Source organism: Ascidiella aspersa, chromosome 3 (genome assembly GCF_963924565.1).
Source record: "Ascidiella aspersa chromosome 3, kaAscAspe10.2, whole genome shotgun sequence".
Classification (NCBI taxonomy): Eukaryota; Metazoa; Chordata; class Ascidiacea; order Phlebobranchia; family Ascidiidae; genus Ascidiella; species Ascidiella aspersa.
Genome location: NC_139449.1, coordinates 24,632,568 through 24,643,068, shown reverse-complemented (window position 1 = coordinate 24,643,068; position 10,501 = coordinate 24,632,568).

Sequence of the window (10,501 nt, the reverse complement as noted above, 5' to 3'; positions counted from 1 at the left end):
ATTCGGCCTATAACACAAACCAAATGGCCATTCAAATTCCAGGGACCAAATTTTCAATGCGGGGATTGTGTGGCCCTCTCTGGGTTTCGTATGCAAGGGCTGGTTTATAGTGGTTACCACACAAGTGACAGATCCAAGGCGATACGGGAAACACATTATCGCTCCAGCTGCGGCGTGACGAAAGGAGACTTCTTCTGTGTCGTGCCGCCGTCGAGCATCCAATATAGGGTTACACGCGTTTCGACTAGTAGTTTGACAGTCTGGAGTCGTGTAATGTGGTAAGCGTAATGACCCGGCAGTGCGGCTCTGCAGATGGTAATCGCTTCCAAGTCGCGCAGTTGATAAGTCAAGTAGCGTCTCGGAGATCGACCTCAAAGTTAGTCTTACTGCAGGTTGATGCACAGCGAATATTGTCCACTGAAATTTGGGAAAAATGTGTTTGTTCACTGCAGATTTCGAGTGCGTGCCGATGAATAGCGTCTGAATATTCATCAAGCATAGCCACGTGTCTAAACTGGTGTCAATTTATGTGTAGTATCAAGGAAAAAATGTTAGCTTTGCCCTACACTTTTTACGAATTGTCTATGCTATTTTGTATCATTTTTGCTTCAATAAACCAGGCCAATAGACATTGCTTGGAATCAAGTTGTCTATTTTTACTACCCAATAGAAAAATGGATTGTTTACTTTCACTACCCAACAAAGGTCCGGTACCAATGGCAAATTTTATGTTTAGTCGAAATAGCATTTACCTATAACTCAAACAGCAGCCAGGAAACGTGACGATTTCCCTGCCGGGGAAGGACGGGAGAGTTTCGATTTCAGGTGCAAGTTGCGGCAGAAAATCGGTCCGAGCGGACGCCGGTCCAGATCTAAGTACAGGTTGGACCAAATTCGGACGAGACCGACGCTTCCTGTCCAGAGTGGCGCGCGCTAATCCCGTCCTAAACGCGACGCTATTCGGAACGGAGCCGTAATAAACCTCTTCGAGGACGTGTGAGAACCGCGGAAGAAGGTCTGGGTTTGCTCGTTGGAAACTTCACGCGCGTCCGATCGCATTGTGTCGTCACATATTCAGTCACGCGAGCTGTCCGGGCGTCAATCGTCGACAGACGGTGGTAAGGGGGCGCTTTAGAGGGAGAGAGACACGGAGAGAGAAAATAAACGATCAGCGTTTTATGTGATGCGCGTGTTTTACGAGCGACGGTCGTTTTATTAAGTGCGAGCCGCTCGAGTTGACTCGAATCGTATCTCGCGCGATTCCTATACTCGCATTGTTTATTCATCCAAGAACGTTGAGTTCCATCGCACACCATCATAAAGAAGCGTTTAAACTGGTGTTTAGACCAGTTGAATTAGAACTAAGATGTACGCAGAATGTGACATGCGACACTCATGCATTGTTTATACATTTATGACTTAGTTTAACTCAGTTCTAAATGAAATTTGTAGCATCGCAGCCAGTGGTTCAATTGCAAACCTATATTGTTCGCGAGGGCATTTAGGTTTGCGTATTTTTACCTGAAAAGTTTAAAATGTGTCTGCCGTATGGGGTGGAGATGGTACGCCCTCTTCTGTGCCCCTAACAGCAATCGGTGGACACAGCTGCTTTTCACTTACGCGATGTCTGGCGACTCGGAAAAGGACATTCAAACGCCGCCCGCTGAAAAATAAGTTGGCTTTCTATTGACCCTCCGCGGCCTATTCGAGTAGGTGCGTTTTTCGAGACGAACGTAAAATATATGTTTCCGAGCGGACGTCGCCGCGCGCTTTCCCTTCTTTGTAGTCTATCCACGTGTGTGTGTTTAGTCCAGTCAGCCAGGGAGGCGGGCGGGCGCGCCTTTGTATAGTGAATCTTGCAGGTCAAAGAGGAACCGTGTGTTGTCCGCACGCAGTAAGGTGCTGTTTACTGTTTTTTGATATCGACTGTGTAGGTTTCTTCGCCACTGCTGAAAGTTTCGATGAGAACAATATTTAGCGGCAAATAGCAAACAGAATTTGTTGGTAAATAAAGGGTTAGTCTACAATTTTTAGTTGCAACAGGTAGTCGAAAGTTATGTCAGCCGTTTATTAAGTAAATGTTTTGCAATAGGTTTATCCAAAGTTACATGACAATTAACTCTACCATCCAGGAATGCAGCCCTTCGTAGAATACAACGCATATGATAATGTGGATTAAAACGCACCTGTTACTTTAATTTCAGTCTAGCTAGGTTTCAGGCTTTGCTGTGTAATTTGTGCGTTTGACTGGCATGTAAAATAGCAAAGCGAAAAGTATTAAAATGGTTACTGCTGCAATTTTGCTTCAAATACTTATCGACGTATTTTAGATTAATTTATGATCAAATTAAGAGATAAGCGTTTGTGAGTAGAATGTAGGATTCTCAATTAAGACACGTAACAGTCGGTAGATTGAGGAAACTGTAATCGCAGCCGTTTGTGTGTCGATTAAACATAATTCGTTTTGCAAAGAATTCTTTCGAGTGCTGATAAGGACAAGTGGCCTCGGAAGTGGTAGATAAGTTCATGTAAATGGTGACAAACAATGCTAATATGCGAGGCTAAGCAATACCGCCTACAAACCGTTCTTAACTGAAAGGCGAAGCTGTATTTTAATTTTTTATGAGCCTTCTGTAGTGTCCGCTTACGTCCTTTCGCTGGCGTTCAGCGTCAGCAGAAAAGCGAGCCTAAAATTTATGATCTCTTACGTTTTACAGGAGGCAGTGGAAGTTGCACGGTATAGCCTATTGCACTCGTTTTTGCAAAACATCCGCAACAACGTCAACAAAAGCATCTTTACCCGGTTTAGTTTGGAAACGTAATCCGCGTCTTAGACGTTAATTTCTTCGATGGAATGCTGGCCTATCTTTTTAAATTGCTTTGACGGAAAGAGATCTCTTTAATCGATATCAGACCTCGGGGCGATTTCCATCTTTTTGTTTTTGACTGGAGTTGGCCTTTTGCGACATCGATAGAAAGGACACGCATCGATCTGTTGTGTCTTGCCGTCGTTGCTGTTAAAACCCACTGACAAGCAGTTGGTCCAGTGAGACACACAGTCACCCATGCACCTCTGCAATCATAAATCGCCCGTCGTACATTGCAGGGCAATGTTAGTACTAGACAAAGTGCAACAAAAGTAAGATTTACGACAGGGTGCGCATCTGCTATATTATGACGTACATTTGAAACTATTATTTATGTTGAGCGCGTAAATCTTCGTCAGTATACCCCAAAAATAAAAGATTATAAAGATTATAAGCTGTAAGTGTTTTAGCAGATGTAGTCATCCCCAACTATTAGCAGATGTAGTCATCCCATTCTACCAGTTGCATGGACAGTTGGACACGCATATGTGGTTACAGAGAAAAATAAATAAACAAAGCGTTGACAACAGCGTCGCTTTGGGCATTATTGGACGAAATTGTCGTATCTCTTTACAGCAGCAATCGCATTTACAGCGACAGTTAAAGGATGACGCATCGGTCGCATCGCGTTTAAATGATGGGTTGTTTACAAGCTTACCACAGGCCGGTTCTGAGTCGTTCCCATTTTGAGATACGATTTATAATGATCGATACCTAAGGTGATATAGGATGGAATGGCGGAAACGCTTGAATATATGAGTGAGGTCACTTGTGTAACGATTTTAGGGTTTTATATTTCAAAAACTCTGACACTTCGGAGCTTTTATGGCACTTTACCGATAAATATATGCAAAAAAATAAGACTAATTGATCGAAGTGGGCAGCTAAGTTATAAGAAAACTATAAAGGCTTTTTTAAGTTATGAAATGGTGCTGGAAAGATACTGAAAGGGATAAGCCGTTGGCCAGCTCTGGAAGTGATACGTATTTCTTTAACTATTTGGTTTAGGGGTACTTCCTCTGTTTTCTATTGCCGATGCCAATTGACGGGGAAATTCTCGCCGCTAGCAAGCAAGCGTGGATTTGATCCCGCGGTTTCCTTCGTCGCAGCGGCGACAGACAGCAGCAGCACAATAAAATCGCACGCACCGCCCGGACGCGGCTTTTAGGGAAGGCGACAGAAAAGATTGGGCGGCCAGGCGACTGATAAACAATGCAAAGAATTCCTCGTAGCAGCGTACACATTGCCGCATAAGGCGCGCCGTCGGTCGAGGCACGGTGTGTAATCAAACGGTCATTTGCGACGAGCCTATTGACCCTGGGCTCTTAGGTGTGAACACGGGAGACGCCCAGAACGGAGGTTGGTGGTCGCCGAGCTCTGCTAGGTGCAGCTGAATTTGTTGAGTTTGGTTCCTTTTTCAGCGTCGCGCAGCGCGATCCGACGTGGTTTGTTTGGATAGCGTTGGATCCCGCGACGGTAATTTTGTTTGCCCCGGCCTGTCCGAATCGGCTGACAAGGTGGAGCGAGCGAATTCTGCTGCCTCAGGATTGATTCGATTTCCAATCGCGCATATTAGGTGGAGACTTGTTGGGAGCTTACCACAGGCAGCTAGGAACGTGGTTGTTGCTTTTGCATGTCGAGGGTCATGTCAATCAATTTCTTTTCTTTTTTCAGTATTTTTTTCAGTATGTTTTTACGCTAAATTTAATGCAAAGGCAGTAGATCTATAGAAGCAAGCTTTAGGCATGCATTACAATACAGTCCATTTAGGCATGTTTTTGAATCGGGAATAACATTCAGAACTACAAGTGCGACTTGCTCAGTTCTTTCCGAAACGGAAGAGCATAGTTTAAAACCAACGCAACAAGCAGGGAAGCAAAATATATTTTGTATTTAAAAAAGTGTAGGACTAAGGTTTAAGAATTGGTATATTGATAATACGGTTCACAAAAAAATCGCTTTGGGTATCACCTATATTCGAATGAAATGAGTCAGCCAGGCAGGCTGAACCCTGGCCGCAACAGCTTTGTTTGCTGAATCTACGTTTTTAAACTTATTTAACTATTTGTAAAATAACCATAATTTTCTATAGCAATTGATTTCATTAAGATGTTTATGCCGAGAACGTTATACCGAAATGCGACATCGCACTGAGCACTTTACACCTAGATTGATAAGAGAACCACGCTTCTTTATGTTCAGATCGCGACTGGTTTTGAAAAGGACGGGTATTTCTGAAGATAGGGACCCTGCTATTGTGGCGATTGTATTCTGTGGTGTAACGTCTCAAATTTAATTCCGGCGCAAGTTCTTTGACTTGACTGTAGGCATCTGCGCGTGTCTTGTTGTTTTGATTGTGGAGCAACAATTGAAAAGTGGAAATTGATTTGTGCTTGTCAAGAACGCAAAGCAGCAAATCTTTTGAGCGCGTTGCTGGGACAAGCTTTATCGTTTCATTAAATAAATAAAAAGTTTGCGACTGTTTAGATTTTAGCGAAGCCTTTGTGCAGGTTCCAAATAACGTGATGTCAATTAAACTTAAATTTATGTATTTGATTAAAGTGGTCGCGCAATTTACAAAAGCTCTGGTCGAAGCACTAAATCTGTTAAAACTATTTCCATCCAAACTTTGTAATGATAGTAAACTTAATCGTCGGTATAAAAACTAATAAACAATGACAACACGTGACTATTATATAAAATGGTTCGGGTTTTGTTATTTCATATCACTATTTATTTATCGAATTAGAGTCGTAGTATCAATGTGTGTCAAATATTGTGTAAGAACTTCATGGTGTCTCAAAAGCCGATTTATCGATTTAATAGAAAATCAAGTTATCTAGGGTTAAGTAACAGTGTCCACTGGTTTATGCCTTTCCAAAGACCGGGCACATCCTATTATGACGAAATAAATTTAGAAATTGGTACCAAGCGTTTGTCATCGACAAGCTGTACGCGGAGGTTTATAGGCTAACCTTCTAAGTAGTCTTGTCAACTGGTATTAGTAGTGTCAAAATAACACACTGTAGCACCTCTGCAATAAGTACAGTCAAAACACAGATCCTTTACGCGTGATTTGTCACCCATATTTTGGGTTTGGCCCCTTACCTGAGAAGACGTTACTTAAGGTGTTGTCACAACAGTAACAGTAACGCCGTTGTTAAAGCTTCTGCAAAATCTGCCGAAGCTCTGCACTTTCGTGATTGACGCAAAGCTGTTTCAGCAGGTGATATGTGACTTAGGGGGAGTGGCATCGCTCACTCGTAAATATATTACAGTTTGTGTTGGCCGTTTCATCTTCTGAAACTCAGTCTTTTTGTGATTGATGTAAAGCTGTTTTTAAGACGTGAAGAGAGCGGCATCGCTTTACTTTGTGTTTAGATCACAATTTAAGGTTGCCCTTTCCCGTAACTTATCTACACTTGAAAGTAAAATGTTGTGAGTAAAGTTCTAAATAGGCAGATGTCCGCCAGTTATGTTACCCCGACGTCGTGTTGCTGCGGCTAGGGAAATATCGTTTATCGCGTCGTTATAATACGAACATTATATTCCAGCGTCAGATTAAAGGTGTCCGGTAAATAAAATCGAGTCAACCTTGAAAGAAAAGCCAAGCTTTTCAACTGTATGGCCCGCCTTTTAGAACCCGCCGAATGCCACCACCCGTGCATAATTATTTGTCGCAAAACCCGGCAGTGTTTCGACGGCAAGAAATTATCGTGAACGCCGCCCGTTGGCGGGTCGGCACTAATAGAATAATGCGCGTCTCGGTCGCGCACAAGCACAGCATAATATAGTCGTGGGAAACGCATTTCGATGCGCCCATCCGTGCCTGGCCGTCAACAGGCGAGCGGCACAGTCCAGTGCCTACGTCCTTTGTCGCCGACAAGTTTCGGGGTTATCTGTTTTCAATTGCGCGACCGATCAACAGCTTTTTTGACTGCGCTATTGCTCTTGCTGTCCGTGGCTTTTCGTTGCTCGTCACGGGCGCGTTGACGCTACTTCTCGGGTCAAAAGGGGCGAACGTTGTATAGTGAAGCGGCCACTTGATTCTGTATGGGCCCGGGCGAAGTGACCTGGCGCTTGTTTTCGTGGCCTTTCTGCCTTTACCTGCTGCTGCGGTGGCTTCTGGCGGCGGAGGCGGTCGCTTTAGGTTTCGATATAAACTGGAGCGCGGTGGTGGGTGAGTGCAAACGCAAGGTTGACTGAGTTGGAGCCAAGTTGTCGCACTTAAAAGTCGTTTATTGGCGATTGAAGGTCGGCCGTGTGCCATGTTTGAATGCAGTTTTATTTAGAGAGTGATTAGAAAGTCAACAGTCGGTATCTCCACAATTGTTAGAAATTTAGTCCGCAGTTGGCTATTATATATTTTGAGTGTTTGGATATCGATTTGAAACTTGATTCGTTCAGAATCTTAACGGTTAGTTATTTAAATCAACATTTAAAATGGTCTATAGTCTGATCAAGTATTTTCCTCGAATTCTTTTCTGAATTTAGTTTTACTAGTCATGTTTTAATTAAAGAGCGTCAGCTACCTTAAGTGCAATTTTAAAATACATTCTTTAATTATAGGTTTTTTAGAGGTTAAGTCAAGCTTGGGTACCGCGGCCTGGCCCGAAACAACTGCCCTGGACATATTATTAATTACTAGAAAGTAATGAAAGTGTTTTCTAGCTTGATAATGAATGCCAAAGCCAAAAAAATTGAGTAAATCAACGTCGATACAAACTTGTATCATCGTCAGTTAATGTGACCGAAATATAGCCAAACCTCGCTTACAACAGTAACAGAAGTATTCCGTCGCGACGCGCGAATTCCAGGCAAATCCGCCTCGTTACCGGAGCGAATAGTTTTCCAGGAGAAGCGAAACCCAAGCTCTCGCCTCTCGACCAGGACAAAGCGAGATGCAGTTTAATTGCAATCACGCCGAAACAAGAGTGCCACCGAATCCCGCCGCCCTTGTCACGCGAGCGACGCCCCAACGCTGCCTACTCGAGGTGCTTTTTGTCCCCGACCGATTGTGACGTCACAATATGGTTACCCGGGCAAGGTCGACCGGGGTTGGGTTTTGTGTGTGTTGTCGTTGCCGTGTTGTTGGCTACGTGGTCAAATTTCGTAGTTGACCAACGTCCAATTTCATTTGCGGTTAGTAATGTGTAGGTTTTGGTCGATGAGTAGACCTAGTTTGGGAAGACAAAAAAAATGCGGTAAACTTCTCTATCGTAACGTAAAAAGGTTGAAGTAAGGCGTGTAGTCTAATTTATTTATATATTATGCAATAGATTTCTAAAAAATAGTGATTTGCTTTGAGATTGTAGAACTATCGATAAGTATAGTCCATTGCTAAACAACTTTTTTTCCAGATGACAAAGTAAGGTTGTAGTATATCAAAACACTTGTTTGCTTTTATTTCGGTGTTTCGAGCAATTAATTACAGGCATAAGAAGCCACTGAACCGTTAAGGTCTAAACTCAGATGAAAACTGCGGTTAGCCTGAAACACCCATGTCGAAACCGCGGAATGCTTTTGTTTGGTGGTCGTATTTCATGGAATGCGAACAAGAAATAACTTGAAGTCAAGCATCGTGTTACATTAAGTTTATACATCGTTTTCGGATGAATTCGAGCAGCGCGCCCTTTATAGTTAAGAATCGTTAAAGTTAGAGATAGTTTTCTGGTACAGTTAATCAACATGTTTAGTTTAAGTTAAGAACAGTTTTCCGTTGTGCAAGTTATGCAGTGCATTGTGTTTCGTTGAAGTAAAAAATGTTTCTCATGAAACTAAGCAATGTGTTCCACTGAAGGTGAGGATCGTTTTACGCAAAAGTTAAGCAATGTTCACCTTATTAAATATACGAGCAATCACGAAGTTGTTAGGTTACTCTCCAAGGCGTAGTAGGCCAACTGCATATGTTTATTTATAGCAAATTTTCGTAAAACCACAAAATATATTTTTCAAAGAAACGAGCGACATCGGGTTTGTACTCACAATATGATTTACACTTTACACAATTTACATTCAAGTTAGTTTGTATGATTATTGACCCGCCGTATCATCTGTCATTGCCTTAAATGTTACCCCGACTTCTCGTTACAATTTCGCTGTTCCAAAAATAGGTTTTTGTTTTTAAGCAAAGCCGAAAAAACAGGTCAATAATGTCGACCGTAAACGGTTTCTAAGTCGAACGCAAACATCTCTTGCGCTTCGTGTGAACCAAATCGACTCTGTGGTCGGGACTCGCTATTAACGCGTTTTAGAGGTTGCCCTTGTACTCGAGACATTAGAAAAGATGACTAATAATGTTTATTTTATTTGGTCCGCTAGATGGAGGTAGAGTTGCGCACTGCTCTGTTGTCTCATTGCGAAAATGGTGCTCATTTCTCAATTACGTTTCCAGCCCATTGGTATCAAATAGTTTGCGTTTTTAAAACTCAAAATGATATGCCAGATTTCGTTTTAATTTGAGCAGTCGTGCGTGATCGGTCTTTGCGCGTCACCTAGGTCAGTGGCCTCCAACCTTTTTAATAAGCGACCCAAATTTACATAACATTAAATCAGAATTTACATTGCGACCCCATTTGTTTTCAGATACAAATGAAATATTTCAAATAATTCTGGAACAAAGTAACACGAGCGAACATGCGTAATGTATAAACAATTCCTGAGAACTGTGGCTTAAATATGTGAACCAAAAAGATTGCCTTTAGGAAGTTTTGTAGTTCAAAACAAAATTACATAAGAGTCGGACAGAGGCATAAATCGTACTAAAATAGATGGAATATGGTGAGTTATGGGGACCCCACAATAATTTTAGGCGACCCACAGGTTGGAGACCACTGACCTAGGTTACCTAAAATTTATTTAGAGCGTCACATTCAAATTTAAAAACAATATTATTTTTTTAACAACGTAAATGGATCATGATAATAAATTGCAAAGCCAAAAAGGTCGAGTAGATCGTCATCATCTTGATAATTAAGACGTTTCGATACGAGCTTGTATCATCTTCAGTTAATGTGACTGAAAACCCAAAGTAAATGGATCAGTTGCAACACAAACGCGGCAATAAATTTTTTATCGCACATCAACTAACAGAATATGAATCTTCGCTTGGTTGTTTGCTTTATTGCCTTAGTTGCAGAAAAGACCTAAAACCTGAAACATTTTTGCTGTTTTCGTGTGGTGATTCATTCACTAAACTTCCTTTGTCGGTGTTTGGGTGTCCGCTAACCACAAAACAAGGCACTGCTATACCTTGGCGTTGTGAGAAACGCCCTAAACCGCTTTCCTCGTAAACACGGTCGTGGGGTTATTTTCCAATTTGTGCATTCTCTTACCTCTAATTTCGGCCTCTTTACATTGCAGGGACGAAACACTATTACATTGTGTGTGGTTCAGGCCTAAAACACTATTACATTGTGTCAGGTCATTTTGTATGGATTTTTGCACGAGCTTTACTGCCAATAATAATTGAATAATAATTGTCGTACTTCGATTGGGGCAAATCAACGTATTTTTAGTAAAGATATATTTAATTGCCATCTTTCATTCTGCTTAATGGTAAAATCTTTTTAAACCCGTTGTTTTCCATATTTTCGTAAAATGGACGCAAAGTATTAATACATCCTATAATTTAA